The sequence below is a fragment of the Herpailurus yagouaroundi genome, unplaced genomic scaffold, assembly GCF_014898765.1.
Source record: "Herpailurus yagouaroundi ecotype Mexico unplaced genomic scaffold, PumYag 28, whole genome shotgun sequence".
Classification (NCBI taxonomy): Eukaryota; Metazoa; Chordata; class Mammalia; order Carnivora; family Felidae; genus Herpailurus; species Herpailurus yagouaroundi.
In genome coordinates, this window is record NW_024412376.1 from 159,536,195 (window position 1) to 159,563,837 (window position 27,643).

The following is a 27,643-nucleotide window of genomic DNA, read 5'->3' on the forward strand; positions in this document are numbered from 1 at the left end:
GATTCATGGAGGCATGTTGCAGCTCACTGGGTAAGAAAGTTTGAAAGAAGTCACTCAGAAAGGCAGCAAGATGTCGCCTTTCAAACAAGTTACCTTCAAATAAAGTCACCCTCATTTACATAGGAGCCTTATTTTGGTTCCTAGATATCTAAAAAATAAAAGTTTGGACTGAGATGTACAGTTCAGGAGAAATCTCATAGACCATTACAGATAAATAGAAGACGAGAGGGCCAACGGGGCTTCAAGAGATGCGGAGGAACAATAAATGCTACCTCCCCTCGACCCCTGCTCTGGCATCACTATCTGCAGTGAGAAATAGGATAAAAGAGCGGGCAGATAAGTTCAAAATGCCACCTTTGAGTGACAGTGGCAAGATTAGACCACATATCTGGTGAGGCAGCCAAACAGACGACCTAAGTCATAGGTGAGGCAAGATCCTGAGACTTGGGGTATCGGACACCAGAGGACAAATGTACCCTGTGATGGATATGTCCCCAAGAGGATGGAGAGAAGGATCAGGCATGCCTTTTAAAATTTTCTTTAAAAGTCACCCATTGGCTATGTCTTTCTTCTTCCACTAGGGTGTAGTGAGTGAGGGGCGGTGGGGCTGAGAACACTCCATTGATAGGTCTCCTTTTATGTGGAAGGAAAGATCAGGAACGGCAAACAACATCCTCTCCCTATCCCATCTGAGCACTGGACACCCACCATGTGTCCCACCTGTTGCTTACATGATCTGATGTGGCCCTCACCGCAACCCAATGTGTGCTGAGGTTCAAATATGTATTCTGATGACGTGGTTTCTCTCTGAGCTCCACCATTTGCTAGCTTTGGGACTGTAGGCAAATGATGCAGTCCTGTGCGTGAGTTTCTTAAAATGCAAAGTGGAGGTCATGGCAGGACCTACCTTACGGGGTGTCATGGGTGCTAGTTAATTTGAACATGCAAGACAGAATACAGTTTCTATATTAAACTGCACTTAGCAAACAGTATACATGCGTGATATTATTATTTTCACAAATCAACAACAACAGCAACAACAAAGCTCAGAGAAGTTGGGTAATTTGCTGATAGTGCCATAGATAATAAATGTCACACAGAATGGGGGACTGTCTGACCCTGATGCCCACGCTTTTTCTGCTTCATTGAGCTTCTCTGAGAATGTTTCAGAATGGTTGTCAAAGTATGAAAAATGGTGTCCAAAGGGACTGATTGAATTGATCCCCTACCTCCCCATCCATGGTGATTATTATCACTTTCATTAGTTACAGCTTTTCCAGGTGACCTAGTTAGTCCCACTGCATAGAACTCTGTTGGTGGCAACTCTGTGAGGTGAGAATGACTTCTCTCCAGCTGCGGGTCCTACCTCATCACTGGCACTGTAACAATGCCTTGAAATCTCATAAAGTCGTCCTACACAGCATCTTATCTTTCTGACTTCTACTGCCTTTGTCATAGGTGTTATGATTCAGCTCACTGGGTTGATCGGGGAATAGGCAATCCCTTTGTGTTCTGAGCACCCCATGTCAATGTGTGGAGGGGGATGGGATTCTCCCCACACCACCAAGCAATCCTTGGGACGCCATCTGTATGTCCTACAATCCAACTCGATTCTGACTCTAAGCCGATCCAGAGACAGCATCAGATTCCACAGGTTGAGGGCTCAGTCCTTCAAGAGTACCCCTCCCACCTCCACTTCTGATGCTGGTCCCCAGTCCAGGTTGCCATCTGGGCTTCTAACCAACTGTCTACAAATCAGAGGATCCCATGACCCCCTCCTTCCTTAGGTTCAATTAATTTGCTAGAGCAGGTCACAGAATTCAGGAAACATTTTATTTACTTGATTATTTCTTATAAAGGATGTAATTCAGGAACAGCCAAATGGAGGAGATGCGTAGGGCAAGATGGGGAAAGGGCATGGGGCTCCTGTGCCCAATCGAAACGTGCTGCTCTCCCCAGATCTCCACGTATTTATCCACCTGGATGCTCTCTGAAGCATGGACTTTTGGGTATTTATGGATGCTTTACTACATAGACATGACTGATTAAATAATTGGCCATTGGAGATTGATCCAACCTCCAGCCCCTGCCCCCTCTGAGGAGGTCCCCTGATTGAAAATTCCAACCTCCTAATCCCCAGGTTGTTTCTCCTGGTGACCAGTCCTCCTGATTAGGTAGGGTCCAAAAGTCACCTCCTTAACATAACAAAAGGCCCCTTTATTGCTCTCATCATTTAGGAAACTCCTAGGGTTTTTGGGACCTGGTGAGCCAGGAAATGTGGATGAAGACCAGATATATATGAGGAATATATGAGAATATATGAAATATGTATCTGATCATCTGAATGTTCATACACACACACACACACACACACACACACACATATATATTTGTTAAAGATTTACTTAATTTTTTTAAAAAGAGAGTGTGCAAGCAGGGGAGAGGGGCAGAGAGAAAGAGAGAGAGCGAAAGAGAGAGTAAGAGAGAGAGGGAGAGAATCCCAAGCAGGCTCCCTGCTCAGTGCAGAGCCTGCTGCAGGGCTCAATCCAGGGCTCAATCCCATGACTCTGAGATCATGACCTGAATTGAAATCAAGAGTCAGACATTCAACTGACTGAGCCACACAGGCATCTCAAATATATATATATATATATATATATATATATATATATATATATATATATTTATAAATCACAATATATAAATCACATATATTTATAAATCACATATATATATGTATTTATAAATCACAATATTTCAACAACCTCCTACCTTCTGCATTCTTCTTAACTCCTACCACTCCCCTCTCCCTGGGACTCATTGTCAAAATTCTTTGTCTTCAGGAAAACATAATAATGATGACAATTATGTTTAGTGAGCGCTAAGTGTGCACCAGATTTTTTCTAAGTATCCTGAGAAACTTAACAGAAGACGATGAGGGAGAGGAAGAGGGAAATAAAAGTTAGAGAGAGGGAAGGAGGCAAACCATGACTCTTAAAAACTGAGAATAAACTGAGGGTTGATGACGGGTGGCAGAGGGGGGGAAGTGGGTGATGGGCATTGAGGAGGGCACCTGTTGGGATGAGCACTGGGTGTTGTATGGAAACCAATTTGACAATACATCATATGAAAAAAATAAATAAAATAAAATCATGCATGTATATGTAAAATAACTAGAAGGTATTATGCCAAACTAAATGTGATGCAATTAGGACTTTTCCCCAAATTTACAGATTATAAATTACATCTCTAACATCATGGATTTGTAGTTTTAAGAGCCCGTGAGTCATCCATGCAGTTCTTAACTTTCCTACTAGAGTGTGAAGGGCTACCATTTCCATTTCATTCATGGCATCAAAACAACTGTGAGTTCCCTCTATGCATTTGTTTTCACACATGAGTGAATTAATAGGGGAGTGAATAAATGTATAAGTACAATCAATGGAAAAAGAACATAGTATCAAATGTGTCATATTATCAAATAACAATTTGGGTTAAGTAATGTTTTTCCCACTTTACAGGTAAGAAACACAAGGCACAGAGATGTTAGGGAACTTGTCCAAGTTCTCACAGCTAGTAAGTGGTGGAACTAAATATAAACCTAGGCAGATTAGCTTCAGATAGCAAGCTCTTCACTACTAGCTGTATTGTCTCTCCTGAATTACTAGCTTGAGTCATTCCAGGACATTCCTGAGCCCAAATACCATCCTCCACTTGGGTTCTGTCCTCTGTGTCATATCCAGTCCCAGATCTCGTTCTTCTCTTCAGACCCCCCACCTCACCCAGCCAAGTCTGACCACTTCTATTTTTGGTGCCACCGTGGTTCCTGTCACTCATTTCTATTATAACCACTTATATTCGCCCTGGAACATTTTTTTTTTTTATCAGTAAGATGTCATATTTTATTGAGATAATAGCTTACATTCAAAGAAATAGAAAGATCTTAACTATACAATTTAATTAGTTTTGACAAATGCATCCAGGCTGTCTAACCCACACCTCTCTCAGCTGTAGAACATTTCTGTTGTCCGGGAAATGCCCTCATGCCCCCTTCTAGCCAATTCCTGCACATTCTTCTCCTCCAAACCAGCCACTGTTCTAATTTCTTTAACCATCGGTTTAACTTTGCCTAGAATGTCATATAAATGAAATCATACAGCGTGTGCCTTTTCATGCTTGTTTTTATGTAGTATTAGCACAGTGTTTTGAGATTCATTCCATATTGTTGCACACATCTTATCCTTTTACCAGTCATATTCCATGAGGTAAATATATTGAAATTTGTTTCATCGTTGGATAGCCCGAAATTTTGTTCATTTATTTTTCTGATCGGACGCTTGTGTTTCTCTCTTCAGATTTTGCCTTTCGTGAATAAAGTGCTCTGAACATCCTTGGACCGCTAGTTTTGAGGACCTAGAACATAAGTTTTCATTTTTCTCAGATAAATCCAGAGAAGTGTAATTCATAGATCAGAGAGTAGAAGTACGTTTAACTTTCCAGAACGATTGTACCATTTTATACTCCCACCAGCCGTGTAAGAGAGTTCCAGATGCTCCTTATCCCCACCTCCTCTTGGTATTTTCAATCTTGAATTATAGTCATTTTAGTGGGTGAGCAGTGATATCTCCATGTGGTTTTAACTTGCATTTTCCTGACGACTAAAGATGTTGTGCACTTTGTCCTGTACTTTGTGTCTCTTCATCTATCTTTTCTTGTGAGATGTCTGTTCAAGTATTTTGCTTTCCACCCACCCCTACCGTGTCTATATAGATTTCTTGATATTTAATTTTTGAGTTGTAAGTACGTATAGATTATGGATACAATCCCTTGTTTGACTTATACAGCAGATATTGTCTCCCATTGTTTGGCCTGTCCAGTCATTTTCTTAAGGGAGTCTTTTGATGAATCGAAGTCCCATTTTGATAAAATCCATTTTATGAGGTTTTTTTTTTTTTTTTTAATTTTAGTGCTTTCACGGTTCTGAAAATCTTTACCTACACCAAGGGCGGTGATCTTCAGCATTTCACAGTTTGCCTTTTACCTGTGGGTCTATAATCTTTTTTGAGTTATTTTTTTATGTGTGGTGTGAGGGGAGAGTTTACACCTTCTTTCCCCCCACGTCTCTGGTTATTTTGGCAGAACTGATAGAAAAACGTTCTTACGTTGAATTGCTTTGTGTATTTTATCAAAACTTAACCGACCATGGAAGTAGGAGTGTGCAACTTGCTTGTTCCCGTCCTTAGGGGAAAACTTTTACACTGATTGATTTGTGAATGTTAAGCCTACTTTTCATTTCTCAGATGAACCCCTCTGATTCATAATGCATTGCCTTTTTAATATATTGCAGGATTTGAATGGCTAATATTAAAAAATAGTTTTTCTCTATTATATTCATGTGTAATGTTGGCCATTAGTTCTCTTTGAGTGTTTTTGAATGATTTTGCGATTGTGGTTATACCGTGCTCAAAAAATAAGTGTGCAAGATTGTAATTTTTTACTCATTTAATAGAATTCACCAGTGTCACCATTTGGCTCCGAGATTTCTTCATGGTATAATTTTAAAATACTAATTTGATTTTATTAATAAGTATAAGGCTACTCAGATTTTCTATTTCTTCTAGGGTCTGTAAAATCTACAGTAGGGGCACCTGGGTGGCTCAGCCAGTTGAGCGTCTGACTTTGGCTGAGGTCATGATCTCACTGTTCTTGGGTTAGAGCCCCACATCGGGTTCTGTGCCATCAGTCTGTCAGCAAGGAACCTGCTTCGGATCCTCTGTCTCCCTCTCTCTGCCCCTCCCCCAATTGCGCTCTCCCCAAAATAAATAAATATATTTTTTTAAATCTATGGTAATATTCCCTCTTTCATTCCTGATACTAATAATTTCACCTAGGCAGAGATTTATCAATATTATTGAACTTTTCAAATAACTAACATTTAGTTTTACTGATTTTCTCTCTACTTACTTATTTTCTATTTTATTAGTGTGTATTATTGTACTTTATTTCTTCCTTCTATTGACTTTAGACTTAATTTCCTCTCCTTTTTCTGGCTTCTGTGATGGAAGCTTAGATCCTTGACTTTAAACCTTTATTCTCTGCTAATCCTTTGCTATTCTTTGCTAAGCATCTAGAGCTATAAAAATTTCCCCTTAGTTACCTCCCAACGCATGTTTAGATATGTCTTAATTATCATTCCATTGAAAAAATTTTCTTTTTTAAAAAATATTTATTTTTGAGAGAGAGAGAAAATGTGAGTGGCGGGGGGAGGGGGACAGAGGATCTGAAGCGGGCTCCGTGCTGACAACAGAGAGCCCCATGCGGGCTCAAGCTCAGAACCCTGAGATCGTGACCTGAGCTGAAGTTGGATGCTTAACCAACTGAGCCAGCCAGGTACCCTGACACTATTTTCTAATTCAGCTTGCTAATTCTTCCTTGACCTCAGTTGATTGGCAGTGTTTGTGTTGCTTAGTTTGCAAGTATTTGGAGATTTTCCACATGACACTTGTTTTGGCATTAATTTCTATTGTAATTCTGTTGTATTTAGAAAACAAAGCATACTCTGTATATTTCATTCCTTCCAAATCTATCTTGGTAAATATTCCATTGAGAAGTGAAAAAAATGTGTAATTTTGGAGCTGATGGTTGTTGTGTTCTGTAAATAACCAACAAGGACAATTTAGTTGATAGGGCTGTTCCTATATTCCAGATAATTCTTAAATTTTTGTTTGTTTCTGGTATGAAATACTGAGACAGTAGTATTGAGCTTTCCCACTGTTATTTTATGTTTATCTATTTGTCCCTTTAGTTATTTAGTTTTTGCTTCATGTATTGTAAGGCTTTTCCATTTGGTAAGTATATATTTAATATTGCTATTTCTTCTTGATGAATTGACTATGCTATCATTTAAAAATGTCTCCTTTTATCTCTCGTATTCCTTGTCTAAAGTGTATTTTTTCTGTTACTGATATAGACATTCAAATTTCTTATAATTAGTGTTGGTATGATATTTGTTTTTCCATTATTTATCTTTAATATATCTTGTCTTCCAATATAAAGTGTATCAAAAATATATAGCATATGATTGCATCTTGTTTTCTGTTTTTAATTCAATCTGAGAATTTCTACCATTGATTTGTGTTCTTAGTCTATTTACATGATTATTGATATTTTATTTATTTTATTATTTATTTATTTATTTTTTAACGTTTTTATTTATTATCGAGAGACAGAGAGACACAGAGCATGAGCAGGGGAGGGGCAGAGAGAGGGGGAGACACAGAATCCGAAGCAGGCTCCAGGCCCCGAGCTGTCAACACAGAGCCAGACGCGGGGCTTGAGCTGAAGTCGGTCACTTAACCAACTGAGCCACCCAGGTGCCCCAAGATATTTTAAAATTTGATCTATGATTTTGATTTTTTTGTCTACTATGAATTAATTAAGGCCACGTCTTTCACATAAGAGTCCTTACAAACGTTTTTTTTTCCTTTGTTCTTCCTATCCTTTGTGCTATTTTTTCTTTTCTCTTTTCTTTTTTGAGTTTATTTATTTATTTGAGATAAAGGAAGAATGAGCAGGCAGGAGCAGAGAGAGAAAGAGACAGAGAGAGAGAGAGAGAGAATCCCAAGGTGGTTCCACACTGTCCGCACAGAACCTGATGTAGGGCTCGAGCTCACGACCCTGTGATATCATGATCTGAGCCAAAATCAAGAGTCAGATGCTTAACCGGCTAAGCCACCAGGTGCCCCTGTGCTATTTTTCTATATATTTTAAATTTACGTGTTATTTTTGCTTTGAATCAATTATCTTTTTAAGTAAATTAAGCACCAAAATCAAAATTATTTTATGTTTATCCATAGAGTTACCATTTCTGGTACTTGTGTGTGTGAGTACCTCTGAGTACTCATCTGGTATAATTTCCCTTTAGCCTGAAGAACTTCCTTTACTGTTTTTGAGTTTAGGTCTTCTGCTGATGGTTTCTCTGTTTTATGAGGCATATCTTTATATCCCCTTTATTTTGAAGCGTATTTCTGTTGGATATAGAACTCTAGTTTTTTTTGAAAAAATAAGCAATTCAAACATGTTTTATTGTCTTCTGGATAACAGTGTCTCTGACGAGAGTCCAGCAGTCACATCTGTTGCCTTACAGGTAATGCATTTCTTTCTACAGCTGCTTTTAAGCTGTTCCTTTCACCTTTTGTTTTTTGTTTTTTAGCAATCTTATTAGGAGATGCCTAGATGTATTATCTCCTTCTTTGGGTCTGATAATATTATTGGTTTATATTTTTTTCATCAAATGTGGAAAATAGGTGACCAAATATTTTCATTGTGTTCTTTTGGTCAATTTTTTTGTCCAGATTTCTCTGACCTCCTTTCTTAGGGAACCCAATCACACCCCTCTTAGGTTACCTGTGCTTGTTCGGCCAAGGCTCTGCTCGTTTTTCCAGGCCTTTCTTTCTCCTGTGCTTTGCTTCTGTTTGAATTGTTTCTGTTGCCCTATCTCCAAGACACTTGGAGATTCTTTCTCCAGAAGCACCCAGTTTGTCACTAAACCACTCTATTGAATTCTTTACTTTAGATATTATAATTTTATTTTTGGTTTTAGAGATTTTATTTAGTTTTTTTAAATTTTTTTTTACAGCTTCCATTTATCTTATATTCTGTTTTCTGTTTTTATTGTGTCATGTTTTCCTTAAATATTTTGAACACATTTTATGATCATTATTTTAGTGTCCCCATCTGTTAAATCTGATCCTGCTAAATAGAAATAGACACACTGGCTTCTCCTGACTTGACTTTTACCTGCTTTTCCGCATTTCCAGTAACGTTGTACTTTATTCTGGAGATGGTGAATTCTTCACAGTTGAATGCCTGGATTTTGTGTCCCTTTAGCATTGTTGAGTTGTGATCTGGTAGCCAGTTAACGTACTTGTGGACCTGTCTGGACTCGAGGACTTTTTAAAGATTTGTTAGAGTAAGGGGAGTCCTTTACTTTAGTGTTAGCGGAGGCACCCCTCCTCACACATGATGTTTCTAATGTCTCAGCTGAAGGCCTGGCTGGTTTAGCAAGTTCTCTGCACTCAGTCTGGCTGGAGCTGTAAAATCTCTCCCTGAAATCTGTTCTGCCCATAAATCCCTGGTCATATTTTTTGCCAGGTGTTATAGGTTGAGATGTGTCATTCACCGTCCCCCAGGCCTCCCATTCTTATGTTGCACTCCTAACCTACTACATAATGTGACTTTATTTGGAAGCAGGATCATTGCAGATCTAATTAGTTAAATTAAGATGAGGTCATCCAGGAGTAAGGTAGGAACCCCACCCAGCGTGACCAGAGTCCTTGTAAAAAGGGGAAATTTGAACACGGACATGAGCATAGGGAGAACGGCAGGCGACCATGGCAGAAATTGGGATGATGTGTTTACAAGCCAAGGAAGGCCAAAGATGGCCAGCAACCATCAGAAGCCAGTGGACGGGCGCGGAACAGATCATTTCTGGGGCACCTGGGTGGCTCAGTCGGTTAAGTGTCCAGCTCGATCGCAAGTCATGATCTCAAGGTTTGTGAGTTCAAGCCTCACGTCGGGCTCTGCGCTGTCAGCTTGGAGCCAGGAACCTGCTTCAGATTCTGTGTCTCTCTCTCTGCCCCTCCTGCGCCCTCTTTCTCTCTCTCTTTCAAAAAACTAAACATTTAAAAAAAAGCAGAAAAGAAAAAAATAGAGAACAGATCCGTTTCTTTTACAGCCCTCGAGGGAGCCAAACCTTCCCACACCTTGATCCTGTTTGTACTCGTAGCTTCCTGAACTGTGAGACAAATTTCTGTTGTTTAAGCCACGTAGTCTGTGGTAGTTTGTGACAGCAGCCCTAGGAAACGAATATACCAAACCTCGCAAAGTTGCCCTCTAGTATTTACGCAGCTCACTCATCACCGAGGACTCAAGGAGACTGCTCAGAATATTTCTGGATCTCCCTCCAGGCACAGGTCATCTGTTCCTTCCATCTCTTCCTCCTCAGCTCAGCGAGATCATGCGCTGCTTGGGTTTCATCTCCTTGCATTGCAGGCCAGAACATTCTTCCATTAAGGAAGCTGTGCAAACGTGGGCCATTCCTCACACGCCCCTCGTCCACCTTAGGCAGCGTGGTCCTCCATTGCCTCTTGCCCAACGTCTGAGTTATTTCGTGTGTTTCCTGCTGATTTCAAAGTTTAGGATGGGAGGGTAGTCCTATAACAATAATCTATCATGTTTATCTACTATGATTTTTTTCTATGCCAGACTAACCCTTTCTATGGATAACTATATGAGAAATGATAACTCCTGTTCCCCTCTTCCCTCTTTCAATACTGTACGGCACAGGAAACACGCATACGTTCACATAAATATTCTGCAGGATTTTCAAAATACTTCACTCATTTATTCATTTAAGAAATATTTACTTTGTACCTACTATGTGATAAACTCTGTTCCAAGAATTTGGAAAGCAGCTGCAAACAAGAGAACCCAAGGTGTTTCTTAAAGCCAATAGTGCAAAAATACCTTATTAGTAAATTCCTTTCATAGATATTTATTAAATGCCTTCGACGTTGTAGGCGCAGTTCTAAAAATCTTACCTACTCTTTTTTAATGTTTATTTATTTTTGAGAGAGACAGAGACAGAGTGTGAGTGGGGCAGGGGCAGAGAGAAAGGGAGACAGAACTCGGAGCAGGCTCCAGGCTCGGAGCTGTCAGGACAGAGCCCGACTCAGGGCTCGAACCCATGGACTGTGAGATCATGACCTGAACCGAAGTCGGAATCTTAACCGACTGAGCCACCCAGGTGCCCCAAGATCTTAGCTACTGTTTAAAGCAGTTAGTGAAAATAATCTGTCACTGATATTATTTAGAAATAGAGTTTTAAGACCTGAATTCTGATTGAGGCACACACATGTAATAACTAGGGTAGATTTCAGATAACATGAGCAGACAGACTGTCTTGGGAGAATCTTTCTAGGGAAATGTTCAAGATCTGATGCCATGATTCTTGTGGTCTATCATCTGCTTGAGAATATAAATGTTTAAGGAAATGGAGAGAAAGAATAGTGGGGGTTTTCCTTTGTGAAGAGTTTCTCTTAAGTGTCAATTCCAATCCTCTCCTGATCACGAGTGAAGGGGTAAGGGTGCCACGTCCTTCTCATGCTTGGAGAGCTTGTTTCATGCTTGGAGAACTCACAAAGCTTTAGTTACGTTCCCTGCAGTTGGTGGACACTAAGGACCTAGACATACTGTCTCCTCAGAAAAACTAGGGGCGCCTGGGTGGCTCAGTCGGTTAGGCGTCCAACTTCGGCTCCGGTCACGATCTCGCGGTTTGTGGGTTCGAGCCCCGCGTCGGGCTCTGTGCCGACAGCTCGGAGCCTGGAGCCTGCTTCGGATTCTGTGTCTCCCTCTCTCTCTCTCTGCCCCTCCCCTGCTCACACTCTCTCTCTCTGCCTCTCGATAATAAATAAACGTTAAAAAAAATTTAAAAAAAAGAAAGAAAAACTATAGCAACCCGTGACAGGCCAGAGACAGCAGACCGCGGTGGCTGGCAAGTAACCAGAGGAGGGAGATGTACAAGAGTGTGTTTCACGGACCAGATGGTGACAGAGGCAGCCTGGAGCCATGTCAGGTCCTGCCCAAGCGGACCACCCGGGAGTGGGCCTTTGGACTCCCATGGCACAATGGATGTGGACCTCATCTTTGAGGATCTGGGGTGGGGGAAGCAGCCAGGTAAAGGTGACACACCGTCCACATCCGAGGAGCTGGAGTCGGAGGGGACTCTTCTGAACAATTTCCAAAGCATCTACGAGGAAAGAGCTACTGCTGTCATTTGCCAGGGCCGGAGAGCAGGAAGCCACTCACGCCAGCCCAAACTGCCTTTTCTCCCCCTCTTCTCCTTGGCAACCCACCCTCTCTACCTTTTATGAGGTGTGGAGTAGCAGCCAGTGAGCGGGGGAGGAAATGGAAGAGAAAGAGTGCCGAAGTCAAACATAGCCTCCTCTAAGGACAGCCATCCACCTAACGTTAGGTGAGGGTGGGATAGGAGGAGTCTAGCCTTGAAGGAAGATTGCAATGTGACCAGTACCTTGGGCAGACCCTTCCAATAACTGAACTGACCTTGCGTTTTGTGACTTGATATGGTCGTAGAACTATGGGAATTAAATGAAAACTTAGGGTTCCTGACACTTTTTCATTTTCTGCCTCCGAATATGTTCGAAAAAGACCCTAAGAGACCAAGACTCCGTGTTTTTGATGATGTCTGGTGAGTTGCATCTGTCTAGTCGGCTGACCGCCCTCTGGAAAATTTTCTTTAGCTACTGACAGGGATTTCGTGTATTTCTTCTCCAGTCCTCGGACCGGATGAGCTCTGTCAATATTATCCACGTGCATTTTAAGGTCTCAGCACTTGGAAGAGCAAGGGTTTGACAGTCTGCTGGCCAGAGTTGTCACGAGACTCATGTCATAGCGTTAAGGAATCTGGGGGTCAAGGAATCTCTTTTTCTGTTCTAAGGCTTTGCCAGAGATTTGGGGCGAGGCTGGGTGGGGCGGGGGGATTGTCCACTGAATGACTTGGAAATTCCCTTTTGACGTTTGGACACTTCATTCCCCAAGGGCAGGGATTCAGAGCAGGGCGATAACTAAAAAGCCCACTAACGATGATGGACAGATGGGCACGGGGGCTACACCAGAAACTACTCTTTGGTGATGCCTGTTGCAGAAACTGCCTCTCCCGGCTATTTCTTGGGTAAATCTCCTCAGTCAGTTCCACTTGGAAAGACAAACAGCATTTAGAATTAAAGCAAGTTCCCCAGCTGACTCTATGGCATTAGAATTATCACCTCACAAAATCACCGTCTGTAAGCCAAAGGACACCTTGACACAGTGTCAGAGCAAGCATGGCTGAAGGCGTCCTGGGGAAAAAGAGAAGCCTGTCTAGACGGACTGGAACGTCTCGTGTGCCTAATTAAACAGTCCCTCGTACAGCCGGTACCGTGTGGAAAGTTTGCTTGTTTGTTAATTACTGGTGGAACATACCTTTAAAGACGGGCCATGTACTTCGTCTTTCTTCCACGGATTCATGGGGATCGGGAGCCCCGAGGGGCCCTCGGATCAAACAGCCCAATCCCGTAAATTTCCAGAAGAGAAACCCTGAACATCAGAGAGAATGACAATGATGAGGAGTGAGCCAGTGTCAGTGACCACATTAGAATCCACATTCACTGCTTTTTTCACCGGGCCGGCCGGCCCGTTGTGTAGGTGGACAAGGCGGCCACCCCAGAGGTGCTGCTGGGAAGGCTCTTTGTTAAGATTTATTCCCCCCACGTGACTGTCCTATGTATGAAAACTCCCTCATTAGCGGGTCAACCCTTTGGGCTGTGAGTCCTGCTATCTGCCTTAAAAGTAGGGACACCCCTGAATGGAGCAGCACAGCACAGGCTTGCATTCTCCTAGAAGCAGTCTCCGAGAAAATGATTTGAGTGCAAGCAGTTTGTTTTGGAGATGATTCTGGGAAGCACTGGTGTGGGAGTGCGAAGAAAACAGGGGAAGATGAGAAAACCCGGAGAGGGTAAGCTGTTGAAAAGGCAACCACTACAGACAGCTGAGGCTCAAGGCCTCCCGGGGAATTCGGGAAGGAAGTGGCCAATATATGTCAGAGCTGACCCATTAGAATGACAATAAAGTTGGGGAGGTTGTCACTCACTTCCAGGTGTCGTTGATTGACAGCTGCTCCCTGGGGCCATGGACTCTTTCTCTTCCGGTCTTGCTTGGGCCAGTCACTTGGACAGAAAGTCAGCAGTGTTTGCAGTGGGTCCCTGTTGGGCACGTCCTGGGTAGGGGTGTTGGGTGAGGCACAGGTAGCACCCGTGTGTCAGAGTTGCTGTCTATCAGTCCCTCCCAGCTTAGTGTGGACTAGACTGTGTGAGTCTAATCCATGACATCTAAGGACAGAACATGGAGGAGAGCAGTCCATTTGCTGGGATGGAGTTGAGGTGACGCGTTTGGGCAAACAGAACACTGCCCAAGAAATAGCAAGCTCACGTGGCTTCAGACAAGCTTCAAATGCGGAGTTCTGGAGGTCTGACCTGTTTACAGGTTACTTGACTCCTCTTAATGAATTACAGCCAGACATTTACAGTCACCAAGCCTGCCCACAACTTTCCTCCCTTCTTCTGCTTACACCCTCAATTTTAGCCAAAATATAGGGAATGAATCAAGGAGTAAAAGACACCCTAAGATGCACTGTCCTTTAAATGGTCTCAGTCTATTTTAATCCGAGCTAAACATTTGCGTTCCATTTTATTTTATGGGATTTGATGAAATGGGGTTGAACATTTTTCAATTACTTCCCCACTTGCTCATGCAGTCAATCAATCAATCAGTATCGGGGAAAGCAAATAGGACTTGAAATTGGATTTCGTTCTGAAGCATTACTCAGTGCCTATATAGTCAGCGAGGCATTGGGGAATCTGTATCGCTAAGACTTTCTTTCTGGAAAATGAGGTAATCATAGCGGTTTTGTGTACCCCTGCGTACAGGGAAGCACTCTGTAGCCTGTACACGTCTTAACATTTGTTCTACAAATGCTATCTCAGTGCCTGTATTTGGCGAGAGTTGCTGGATACACGGTGATAGAAAACCCTGATCCACACTGCCATGGAGTCTAGTGTCTATCCTCAGTGGCTTTGCAACTCTTTAGGACACAGCGTGGGAGGCACACACCCATATACCATACGATCTCTGTTTTGATGGATTTTAGGATCTAGGGAAGAGGAGGGAAAGTTAATGGGGGAGAAAAAAAAAATGAAGCAGTGGGTGTGGTTCTAGAGTAGTGCTAAAGTACTAGAGAATTATTTGAAGGCTGGGTAGGATTTCAAGAAAATAAACTGGGAAACGTGGGGGTAGCAGGCACTGCTGGGGCTCCGCCTAGATCTTCTTGGATTCCCTTCCTGGCTCTTTGCTCCTCTCTCTCAGCTTCCGTGCTTGTTCGCCTCCAAAGCCTGCACCTGTGTCTCTTCTTTGGCGGGCTGCCCTTGGCTCTCCCCACACTTGCAGACAGCTAGAAGTACCTGGGAGTTTACATCCCTGGGGCAGCCCTTCGTTGATGACTAATTAGCATGGGAGTCTGCAAGCTCAACTCTCTTGCCTGGACAACTTGGAGGCGTAATTTACACTTGAGAGCTCCCCAATGGGATTACGAGAAAGTTACCCTCTCTGGGACTCTGCCTGAAATCACACCGTCTTCTGGCTTCTCCTTCACCGTCATGCTTCCCCCACTCTTCCTGGTTTCTCTTGGGCGCACTTCCTTAATAAATTGCTTGCACACAAATTCTTGTCTCGCAATGTGTTTCTGGGACACGCAACCCAAGACACAGGGCATTCTGGGTGGAACAAACGGTTTGGGGACGGCAGCGAATTTAGGAAAGTGGGAGGTGTGACCGGGGAACAGCATGGTTCATGGCTTGTGGCTGGAGACTGTGAATTTGACGTTGAACCATGTTAAATTCATTCACTCATGAGACATTTTGGGGGCAATTCCTATGGGCCTAGTGCTGGCTTTAGTCCTTGGGACATACGCATGGGGAAAAAAAATGACAGTTTATATTCTAAATAGGACAGAAAGAAAATAAAGAATAACTACAATAAATATGTTAGTTTTATACACAGTGTGCTAGAGGATAAGAGATGCATGAAGAACATGGAGGTTTAGTGGTTTCGTAGAACTTTGGAGAAGATTGTGCCAGTGAATTCTGGTAAGGTGGTTTGTGGTTTGGGCTTGGCAATTTTTCTTTATCAATGACCTTGTTTTCACGGCTAGCGTTTAGGGTGTACATCATCAGTGACTTACGGGGAACCATCTTAAAGTTGGGAAGAGAGTTATTATGTTACTTATGTGCTATTGCATAACAAATCATTCCAAAATTCTGTAGTTTAAACGAACTTTTATTACCTCATGGTTTTTGTGGGTGAGTGAATCTGGGTGAGGCTTGGCTGGATTCTCTGGCTTGGTGTTTCTCACAGGCAGCAGGCAAGATATTGGCTGGGGCTGCTATCATCTAGGACCGGCTTCCCAAGCTCACTTGCATGCCTGTTTGTAGGTCGCTGTGGCTGTGGGTCACAGACATCACATGGCTCATCTGTAGGGTGGCAGTTTATATTCTCCCAGACTAAGGGCTCTAGGGCAGAGAAAGAAAGGGAAGGAGAGAGGGAGGGAGGGTGAGACAGAGAGAGAGAGAGAGAGAGAGGGAATGAAAGTCATAAGAAAGGGGAGGAGGGTGGACGTTACAGATTTTTTATGTTTTAATCTGGAACATAACATTTTTTGCCCCACAGTGTGAGATACAAGCAGGCAAGTCACTGGTTGTAATGGGTACACACAGGATAACCCAAGAGCTTGAATAGTAGGAGGCAGACATCCCTGGGGACCATCTTGCAGGTGCTTACACAATGATATTTTGTTTATATTCTGAACATTAGGGCATTCACTAGATCCTTGCTTTCTGAGAAATGGGGACCTGAAGTCAAGTGATCTCCAACATAGCACCGTGATATGTGACTCTTGCACAAAAGTTGCCAGACAAGTGATCACTATTCAAACTCTTAATCTTATAATGTAATAAGACTTGATTGCAGAAAGGGTATTTCCTTCTTGAAAATGTAATGTCTATCATACAGTTACGCTTTTTGCATTTAAGTACGCAAAGTTGGTCACTCAACATAAAATTTACAAATTCATATGTTCTTCTGGGAAATTCTGCAGTGCATGTGGCTTCTCAAAAATCAGAGAATGATTAAGTTTAAAATAAAAGTGGATTCTTTATTTTGTAGTGAATATTGCCCTTCTTCCTTGGGATCTTCTGCACCAGTGTTTTAATGAGGTCAGCTACTGCTCTGCTCTCTGCCTAATCTGGATTGTTCGTTTCGATAGTGAACTTGGTATGGGTGTTAACATCAGAATTGGCTTTGGCCCCACTTATTAGGTGGTTGTAAAATGGTGAATTTGGGTCAATCAATCATGAAAATGATTGTATAAGGTGGGGGTTGAAAAATAAACCACTGAAAATCAGGGACTCTTGAACCCCCCAAATCTTGCTTTGAGTTTTACAAAGGTTGGTAATGCTACATTCTCAACAAAGCTGTTAAATAAAATGCATTTATCCCAACCTCATCACCGAAGCGACCTACCCTGGGCCAGTTCCCTTCACTTTGGAGATTCCCTTCTTTTTCCCACATTTACACAGATAGAAATAACTTCAAATTGTGGAGCAGCTTTGAGGCACAAGTTTTGGAAGGGAGAATCGAGATTGGGAATTGTGTTCCAACCGAAACTTGCCCTTAGTGAATACACCTTTGCCACCACCATCCATGAAGGGTCATGGAAACCAAAGTGAAATATCAGGAAAACAGGGCAACAGGCAAGTAGAAAGGCAGAGAGAATGTAAATCAAGGGTTTCTTTTTTTGACCTTTTATGAGAGGCCACCGGGATGGTGGGGCCATGATGTTGTGAGAGATAACAATGGAGGCAGCAGGACGTCATAATACAAACAGCAACCCAAATAGGAGGGAAGGCTGCCTCCCAGCCTGTCCTGCTCTCCCCCTGTCCTGGGTCCTCAATGTCCTCTCCCTCTCTCCCCACACCCCTCCTCCGTTGCCTTCTTCACATGATCCTGGTGGGGTCTGGATGGCCCCCCAGCACCTGGTTGAACAATAAACACGAATGACTGCGGTGGTCCTGTCAGCCCTGCTCTTTGTAAAATAACCACTGACCCAGAGCCCTGGCCAGAATTGATTTCCCAGACTACCCCGCATCTCTGCCCTGACAGGCACACAGGTGGGCCTTCCCCTGTCTCCCTGTGCCCCCCCAACCCCATCAGTGTAAGACCTTAAGTAGCTGTGGGTTGTGAGCATTGCATCTCGGTGCCACCCCCGGAGTCAGTTACACATCAAACACTGTGCTTACAAACTCTTATATTTGGAAAAGAACACTTTGCAGCGATTAAATATTTATGCATGGCACGCATTTGAAACCTTGATGATATATTCAGACTTTATAACTTATAGTAAAATGTAAATTCTGGTCCGGTATAAGATATATATATATATATATATATATATATATATATATATATATATACACACACACACACACACACACATATATATAAATATAAATAAAAATACATATAAAAGATTTCTTTTCCCTGAATATGGGGTGTCCAAGATGCTAGATGACAAAATGTATCTGTTTTCCTGTGTGTTTGCTTTTTTTTTTTTTTTTTAATGGTCTCCATAAATCCAGGGAGCTCCTTCTTGGACCGCTAGCCTCTTTCAATAGAAGCATGTTTTCACTGGGATTTCCACGTTCATAATTATTCGTCTCATTTCTCTGCCGTATGAAGACAAGCTGGTATTTCATTGCTTTGGGGAACTTAATAATATGGTAGGCAAAACATCAGGAAAAATTATAATGAATGAAGCTATACAAATTGGGGGGAAACACACGCTGCTCTTCTGAAATGTTCCCGTCATAAATCCTGAGAATTTCACTATAGTCCCAAGCAAGTAACTCTTTAACGCATAAACACTCAATTAATTAAATGTAATATGCTGTATAAGTTTGAATGAGTTCTAAATACAGAAATGGTCAAATAATGGTGCTTGAAACCACTGGCTAACAGGAGTTCATGTCTTATTCTGCATTTCTTTCTTTGTTTCTTTCTTTGTTTCTTTCTTTCTTTGTTTCTTTCTTTCTTTTCTTTTTTTTTTTTTTTTTTTTTTAGATTTAAGTGTATTTTGAGAGAGACAGAGACAGCATGAGCTAGGGAGGAGCAGAGAGAGAGAGAGAGATAGGGGGAGAATCCCAAGCAAGTTCTTCACTGTCAGCACAGAACCTGACGTGGGGCTCGAACCCACGAACTGTGAGATCATGACCTGGAGCTGAAACCAAGAGTTGGAGCTTAACTGACTGAGCCACCCGGGTGTCCCTTAGTCTGCATTTCTTAACTGGAATGTGGCCCTACCCCAGCCCTCCTGAAAAGAGCTGCATGCACAGTTTATAAATATGGTGTTACTGATTTCTTATTTCATACATGGTGATCAAACCTCACACCCACAGGTAAACAAAACAAAACAAAACAAAACAAAACCTTTTCTTGTCTTAAATTCCTATCTCTTAAGATGTCTCCAGAGCAGTTGTTTGAAGAGTTCTGTTTTCTTCATTATTTCCAATTTCTGGAAGTGTGGGTTTTATGATCCTCCTGCCTCTCTTAAGTTTCTTGAACCATTTTTATATGGTGCTTCAGGGGACACATCTCACCTGACTGATATTTTGTAATCTCTAAATTGCTACTTCTCAAATGTGCCTCTGAAACTACTCCCAACAGAGGGCAAACCTTTTGGAGAAGTGAAAAGCCTTTTCTGACACTAGGCTGAGTTTGATGGCTCTTCTGTCGGCTTTTGTGTCACTTCGTGCCGAGCACTGTTCGTTGTGTTTTGCTGAGGACGGCTCTCAGTGTATCTGTGCTTTCCTCACGCTTGAGACTGTATCGTTCCCATCTTGGTGATCTGAGAGGCTAGCACCGTGCACGCACGGAATAACGTTCCATATGCATTTCAGGCAGGCACCCCACCCATTCATTCATTCATTCATTCATTCAGCAAGAACTATTCTAGGCCTCGTTTCGCATAGACAATAGAGACCTGGGATGAACCAGACACAAAAGGGTCTTCTGGATCTTAGGGACCGCTCTGTTTTTACATGTTTAGGTGAACTGAAATCATTTCATACATAGAATTTCATTAAAGGAAAGGACAGCCCCTTTGCTGTCTGACAAGGAGACGTCGACCGGAGCAAAACTGTGTCTCACTTTTTGAATGTATTTGTACTGACTCCACCCAGAACTCAGGTCTTCCCCAGAGTGTGTCCCTCAAATTCTGCTGCCTGTACTTACTAGCCTTCAATGGTGCAACCCACACTTATAAAAAGTACGTAACTGTCACAGAATGGATGAGAGAAGGAGCTGGCCTCTTTCAGGGAAAATTGTTGGGCCACTTCTCTTCTTATAGAAACCGGAAAACACAAATCCGCTGGTACAGAGGCATTGACTCAACCTTAAATAAATTAAAAAAAAACCCATATTAACTGTACAAGTGATAGCTGTTACTATCAGGCTAATGCCGAATACTGTAGAGAAGTTTCACAACTACAGAATGCTTTTCTACGAGATAGAAGAAAGGAAGGAAGATTGGTAGTATTCGTTTTGGTTTTTTTTTTTTGCTGCATTAACAGCCCCCTCCGCCTAAATCTCAAAGGCCGTAACGGCACGCATTTCTTTCTCACATGTCGCTGGCTTCAGGTAGGCTGCTGTCCAGGAACCAGGGAAAAAGAGCAGCTTTTGCTGGGGACCTGCCGCTTTCATGGCAGAGAGAGATGAGCAGACGAGAGCCTGCAAAAAAGCGGCGATGGATTTGAAATAGTTTTTGCATAACCGAAGCACACATCGAGCGGGCCTGTGTAGCAGCCAAGCCCAGCATCCCCCAGGGTGGAGATGTGGGCCATGCGCCCACCAGAACCCGGCGAAGGACAGTAGACTCCACCGAGGTCACTGAGTGTCTGTGGGCCGGGGTGAGGTAACCACTTGACCCTTCCTGTGTTTTCCCACCCTGAATAGCTTCAGCCCCTTTACCGCACGGTACCCTCCTGGAAACACTCCCGAGAGACAAATATGGACATCTAGAGGAGGCGGGATTACGTCTCTCGGTCTTGGAGAGCTCAGGTCCAGCCCTCTTGGGAAATGTATCGCATTCATTTTGTTTCTTTTTTTCTCTTTCTTTTTCTAAGTTTATTTATTTTTGAGACAGAGAGAGAGAGAGACAGAGAGAGAAAGAGCGAGCACCCATGCAAGTGGGGGAGGGGCAGAAAAAGAGAGAGAATCCCAAGCAGACTCCACACTGACAGCACAGAGCTGGACATGGAGCTCAAACTCATGAACCGTGAAATCATGACCTGGGTTGAAGGAGGATGCTTAACCAACTGAGCCATCCAGGTGCCCCTACTCAGTCTGTTTCTTAAGAAACAAGCATGGTCTCCAATACAACGTGGGCTTCTCCTAAACGCGTGTGGCGTAGAGTATGGCTAAAATGTTTGTGATTCTGAAATGGCTGAAAATTAGGAAATAGAAACAATGTTTCCAGGTGATTTTGGGGTATTATGCTGAGGGAAATAAGTCAGCCAGAGAAAGACAGATATCCTGTGTTTTCACCCATGTGTGGAATTTGAGAACCTTAACAGAAGACCATGGGGGGAGGGGGAGGGGAAAAATAGTCACAAACAGGGAGGGAGGCAAACGGTAAGAGACTCTTAAATACAGCAAACAAACTGAGGGTGGATGGGGGTGGGGGAGAGGGGAAAGTGGGTGATGGGCATTGAGGGGGGCACTTGTTGGGATGAGCACTGGGCGTTGTACGTAAGTGATGAATCATGGGACTCTACTTCCCCAAGCCAGGAGCACATTGTATACACTGTATATTAGCCAACGTGACAATAAGTTATATTAAAAAGAAAAAGAAACCAAGACCCACGTTTTTTTCATTCTCTGCAGGAAGAAATGGTTACCTCTGTGAGGGTCTTCTCGTAATGCCTCTTTTACTAGAGACGCAGACTCTACAGACGCAGAAATGTTGTTCACATCTATTTCTCCGGTATTACATTAATATATAAATACCCCGAAGTGCCCAGAGAAAAATCACCCCAAAGCACTAATCCTGCCGACCCGTACCTAGTACAGTTCATAGATTTTTTAAAACTAATTTGCGTATGATCAAAGCAGAGAAAAGGAGAGAGGCAGGGACAGGAGCTAAGACCCCATGAGCTAACATTCCTGTGGCTAGTTTCTCTTTAAAAAATGAAAAAAGAAGAGGAAGCAGGTTGAGGCGAAGGAGGAGGAAAAAAAGGACAATATTGCCAGGAGAGAGTCTGAAAATTGAGTCGCGATTGATCCTTGAGATGGGTCGTAGATAGCAAGCGTATCCTGAACATCTGAGCAATGCTCTGTCCTCTGACACTTAGAAGTCTCGGGAATACACAAGACATCCTGTTTGCTCTGGGCCCCGGGTTCCATCCACTGAATTCCCCACCTCGATCCTTTGAAGACCAACCCCTATGAACTGACATTCTTCCTCAGGCTGCAGACACTTGGCAGGTTTCTAGTGACGTGGAAGAAGAAAGCCAGTGAGAGGGAAAGAATAAAGTAGGAGAAGGGGTGCGAGGGAGAGAGGCCACCGAGAGAGAGAAAGAAAGAGGAAGAGGAGAGGAAAGGATGGTAATTTTGAATTCAGCGAAATGAAGTTGCAAATGGTGTATCCATATTTTATATTCAGGGAGAGGGAAGGAAAGAGAGAGAGGGAGGGAGACAGGGAGAGAGAGAGAGAGAGAGAGAGAGAGAGAGAGAGAGAGAGAATGTAACTAGCTCTTTCTCTGGCAACTCACCCTTCCCCAAAGGTTAGGACAATGACAGGGAAGCGACTCCCATCTCTTGAAGGCTCCTTGCTAGCCAAGGACTCTCCTAGATGTTTTGCACCTACGACCTTACAGAGTGTCTATTTTCCGATTTAAGTGTTATGATCTCCTCCTAGAAGTGAATGAAATTGGCTCAGAATGTGTGAGTGACCATGTTGAGAGGGCAGGTGGATGGGTCAGGTCCACACTGCCGTTGGGTTTAGACCCAATTGCAAGTCAATGTCTTGACTACATAGACAGGACATAAATTATTTAAAAACACATAGATGGGGCGCCTGGGTGGCTCAGTCGGTTAAGCGTCCGACTTCGGCTCAGGTCACGATCTCACGGTTCGTGGGTTCGAGCCCCGCACCGGGCTCTGTGCTGACAGCTCAGAGCCTGGAGCCTGTTTCAGATTCTGTGTCTCCCTCTCTCTCTGCCCCTCCTCCACTCGTGCTCTGTCTCCCTGTGTCTCAAAAATAAATAAACATTAAAAAAAATTAAAAATAAAAAAACAACACATAGAAACCTCAAAGGCAGGGAGGAGACCCTAAGATTGTCCTTGCTTGTTTCACAGAGCCTGTGTGAGGAAATTGGTCCCTGGGCTGGGAGCTGGAAGCACCCGCTATTAAGGCCGACTGGTTTAACACAGTGAGTCTCAAGTGTTTGGGGGAGACATTAATTAATGCTTTGAGAAGGTAACCTGTGCTCACATAGACTTGGCATATGCTGGGTTAATCTGCAGGACTTCTCAGAGCCTTTAATATGCTAATGTGCACCTTGGCCCTCTAAAAGCCTGCAGCCTGCAGCCCCCTTTCCTTACATCTTTTGAGACTACTTGTGCTCAGAATATATATTGCTGTGGAGTCCCTGACTTAGGCTCACTCTGAGCCACTCGGGGGGCTTCTTCAGGAATTTAGAAATCAAAACAGATGAGTATCTCTCCAGCTGCCTGGACATGAGAGCAGGGAAGGAAGCAACTTCATGGGCATCCCACTGGCCAGGAGTGCAGATGCACAAGAAGGTCAGGGCAGTGGCGGGAGGGGGGGACACTCTGGAGCCCTCTGCACAGCGCCAGCCCCAGCACTGCTTATCTCCCATTGCAATAACCCAGCTCCAGGATCCCATCAGGTTCCAGACATCCTTCCATGAGATCCCCTTAGTGGTTTGAGCTGCTTTACTCAGGATTTCCGTTACATAAGTAACAAAGTAATACAAAGTAATTAAAATGAATACCCAGCAATCAAACAAAAAATATATAAAGCGTTTGAAATCAATGCAATGGCAGTTTTGTTTGCCTGGAAGGAATAGTAAAAAAAGGTAAGAGGGATTTAGAACAGTAATGTGTGAGCAGGAGGGCAGAGAAAACAGTTCGTAAGCCAGCGGTGAAGTTCTAAGGCTTTCAAGTGGCAGCAGATTGCACATCCACCTACAGACTGGAAGATTCTTTGTGTTCTCTGAAAATATTACCACACTTATTCATTTATAACCACACTCTTCCCCCTCCTCCTCTTCCTCCTCCTCCTCGTCCTCCTTCTTCTTCTCCTTCTTCTCCTTCTCCTCCTCCTCCTCCTCCTCCTCCTCCTTCTTCTTCTTCCTCTAATTGATTCCCAAAGATCCACGTGAAGACATACTTAGTGTTGCAGACACCAAGAGGGACATCAGGGGAGGGAGAGAGAGAGAGGGAGAGAGAGAATCCCACGCTGGCTCTGCATCATCAGCACAGAGCCTGATGTGGGACTCGATCCCACGAACCACGAGATCATGACCTGAACCAAAATCAAGAGTCGGATGCTCAACTGACTGAGCCACCCAGGCACCCCTTAAGTAAGTGTCTTAGTGGAAGAAACCAGTGATGGGGGTGCGGGTCAGAAAAGTCTTCATAGTGGAGGTGTCTATCAACGAGTCCTTGAGAATCCAAAAGGCAGTGACCACACCAAGAAAAAGAAAGGGCATTCCAAGAGAATCTAATAGTGACTATTTTTGTCTTGCTTTTAGAGTTCATTGGGTAGAGTTGTTTATATAGGAAAGCTCGGGCCAGGCTGTGAGGGCCCATGCATGTGATACATGTCTAATTATAGTTTGGATGTACTCTAGGTATAACAACAGAGCCAAGTTATCAGGGAAGCAGCGAAAGGTGAACTCAAGGGAAACGAATGTGTCTGATTGGAGCAAAGGGAACAGCCAGAAACAGAAAAGGCATATGAGTAAAAAGGACTTTAGAAGGAGTCAATAACGCTAGATTGTGTTTGTTGCTCTGTTATTACTTTTGGAGGGTTTACACGTTATCGTATGTGATGTGTTCGTTCCTTTTATTTATTCTTTTACTTAGCCAATACTTGCTGAGCTCTGTGCTAGGGGTGGGGCGCAGAGACGAATAAGAGTTGGCCCCTGCCCCAGCAGGCCAGTTGGAGAGGTATGCAGATGGAATTGCACTCATCTGAGTGGTGAGTTGGGGGTTACCGGGGAGGGAAGGATAAGGGACAAAGTCTCAGAGTTGCAGAGCGGCTGCGCTCCAGGGAGATAGTGGCATGGCGGCAATCCTGTGATCGATGTGGGTTAGTGACAAATATGCCATGGCACTGAGAGATGATGGTGGTCACTGGGCCTCTGAGGCAAAGCTGGGAGTCAAACGAAGAGTCAAAGCATCAAATACTTATTGTTTTTGTTTTCATCCTGATGATTTAAAATGGGGAAGGGATAGAAGCCCAAGGCCTTTGGCTCTTATAAAAATGCACCTCCTGTTTTAAAAAGACAAGAGCTTGGGATGTCTGGGTGGCCCAATTGGTTGAGTGACCGACTCTTTATTTTGGCTCAGGTCATGATCCCCGTGGGATCAAAACCCATGTTGGGCTCCTCACTGAGTATGGAGCCTGCTTGAGATTCTCTCCCTCTCTCTCTCTCTCTCTCTCCCTCTCTCCTTCTTCCCCTCTCCCCCGCTTGCTCTCTCTCTCTCTCTCCTTCTTCCCCTCTCCCCTGCTTGGTCTCTCTCTCTCTGTCAAAAAAAAAAAAAGAAAAAAGAAAAAGAAAAAAGACAAGAACATTATTTTCATACGTTGTTGAGGTTAAAACCCCATCCCATCACTAAATTATGATGTGGCTTGGAGCAAATTACTTCTCGGCTCTAGTCCCCTCACCTCTAAAGGGCAATATTCCTGGATGAGATGGACATTATCGGCATGTGCTGGTGTTTGGATCACTGATATTTTGGAACAGAAAAGGCCTAAGACTTGCCCGCCCATGGCAGGTGTTCCTGAAATGTTAGCTTCCGTTCACCACGCACTTTGTCTTTTTAATTACTAACGTAAGGTTTCATATTTTAAAGCATCAAGTAAATTATGTTTTGCTTTTTAGAAGATGCACAGCTACTCTCCTCATAAGCAAGTCTACTAAGGAGAATTTCAATGGAAAATTCCTTATTGTGAGTGAAAAAAAACCAAAAACAACAACAAAACAAAGGCTTTCGGGTGTGTCCCAGGCACCCAGGCATAACTAGAAATTAAATACATTTTTAAAAATACTCAACTGACTCCTCAAACACTTGGAGGTATTTTCAGGTATTTGGGGTTCTTCCATGTATAAAATATACAATGTTTTTGTAATACTGGTAATTTGGTGACAGATGCTGCTGAGTTTCCATATAATGGAACATGTAAAAATGAGGAAGCAATTAAGGCATTTTTAGTTCCCTCTGAGGCTTGCAAAAATTGCTTAAATATAGCTATCCAAAACAACATACATTTTTTTTTATCAAAGCCAAATTTAAATGTTATTTAATGCTCAACCTTTTGGCCAGGAATAGATGTCAAGTTTTTCTTTTTATTGTTATTTTTAATTTAAACAAATGTTGCCTTGGATCGCTTTCCCTTTAGTAGAATGTTTGTGAGTCTCCGAGGAAACTCGGAGCATGCTTTTTTCTCACCATAGCATTTACAAAGGATGCTGGCTTCTCTCGCGGAAGGGAATGTTGCAAATATCAAATTCATGCCATAGCACATGGCGCGGTCGTGTCCCACTTTCCTTCATGTCTCTGCCACTTGGAATTCGGCACACCTTTCGAGGCCCAGCTCGATTTGCTTGCAGTGCAAAGACCTTAGAGTTTGCTGCCGGTGTGTGTGTGTGGGGGGGGGGGGGGGGGTATTGTAATAGTGATGCCCTTGGACTCTAAATTCAGGCAAGTTCTCTATTCATATTCCTTGGGCTGGTTTCTTAAATTTCTGAGCCTCACTCTTTCCTTCGATCAAATGGGAGCCATAGTATTTCATATGGTGGCTGAGAGGAGAAGGAATGTAACAATCGGCTATTGTTATTGCCGCCTAAAACCCGTCCCCCTTCTGGGAGTCGCAATGCAATTGTACTTTGGACATCCCTGTGAAGAGACAGTCAGTCAAGGTGACCTGCTTCTCCTGGCCAATAGGTGGCCATGTGACCAAAGTGAGACCAATCAGAGATTCTCTCCCTGAGATCTGAGTCTTGAGGGGAGGGACCCCCCAAGACAGAAACACTTGGCACGCTTTTTTTTTCTTTTTTCTTTTTTCCATATATGAAGTTCATTGTCAAATTGGTTTCCATACAACACCCAGTGCTCATCCCAAAAGGTGTCCTCTTCAATACCCATCACCCACCCTCCCCTCCCTCCCACCCCCATCAACCCTCAGTTTGTTCTCAGTTTTTAAGAGTCTCTTATGCTTTGGCTCTCTCCCACTCTAACCTCTTTTTTTTTTTCCTTCCCCTCCCCCATGGGTTTCTGTTAAGTTTCTCAGGATCCACATAAGAGTGAAACCATATGGTATCTGTCTTTCTCTGTATGACTTATTTCACTTAGCATCACACTCTCCAGTTCCATCCACGTTGCTACAAAAGGCCATAGTTCATTCTTTCTCATTGCCACGTAGTACTCCATTGTGTATATAGACCACAATTTCTTTATCCATTCATCAGTTGATGGACATTTAGGCTCTTTCCATAATTTGGCTACTGTTGAGAGTCACTTGGCACTCTTCTTATTGACAATGGTAGCTTTAAGCCATCAGGACTCCCTACCTGGATCTCCAGAAACCATCCTGGGTCCTGGGTCTTTGTGAAACCCTTTCTTCTAGAGTTCTTCCATCCCCTGGATTTCTAGTAACTTTTTTCTTAGG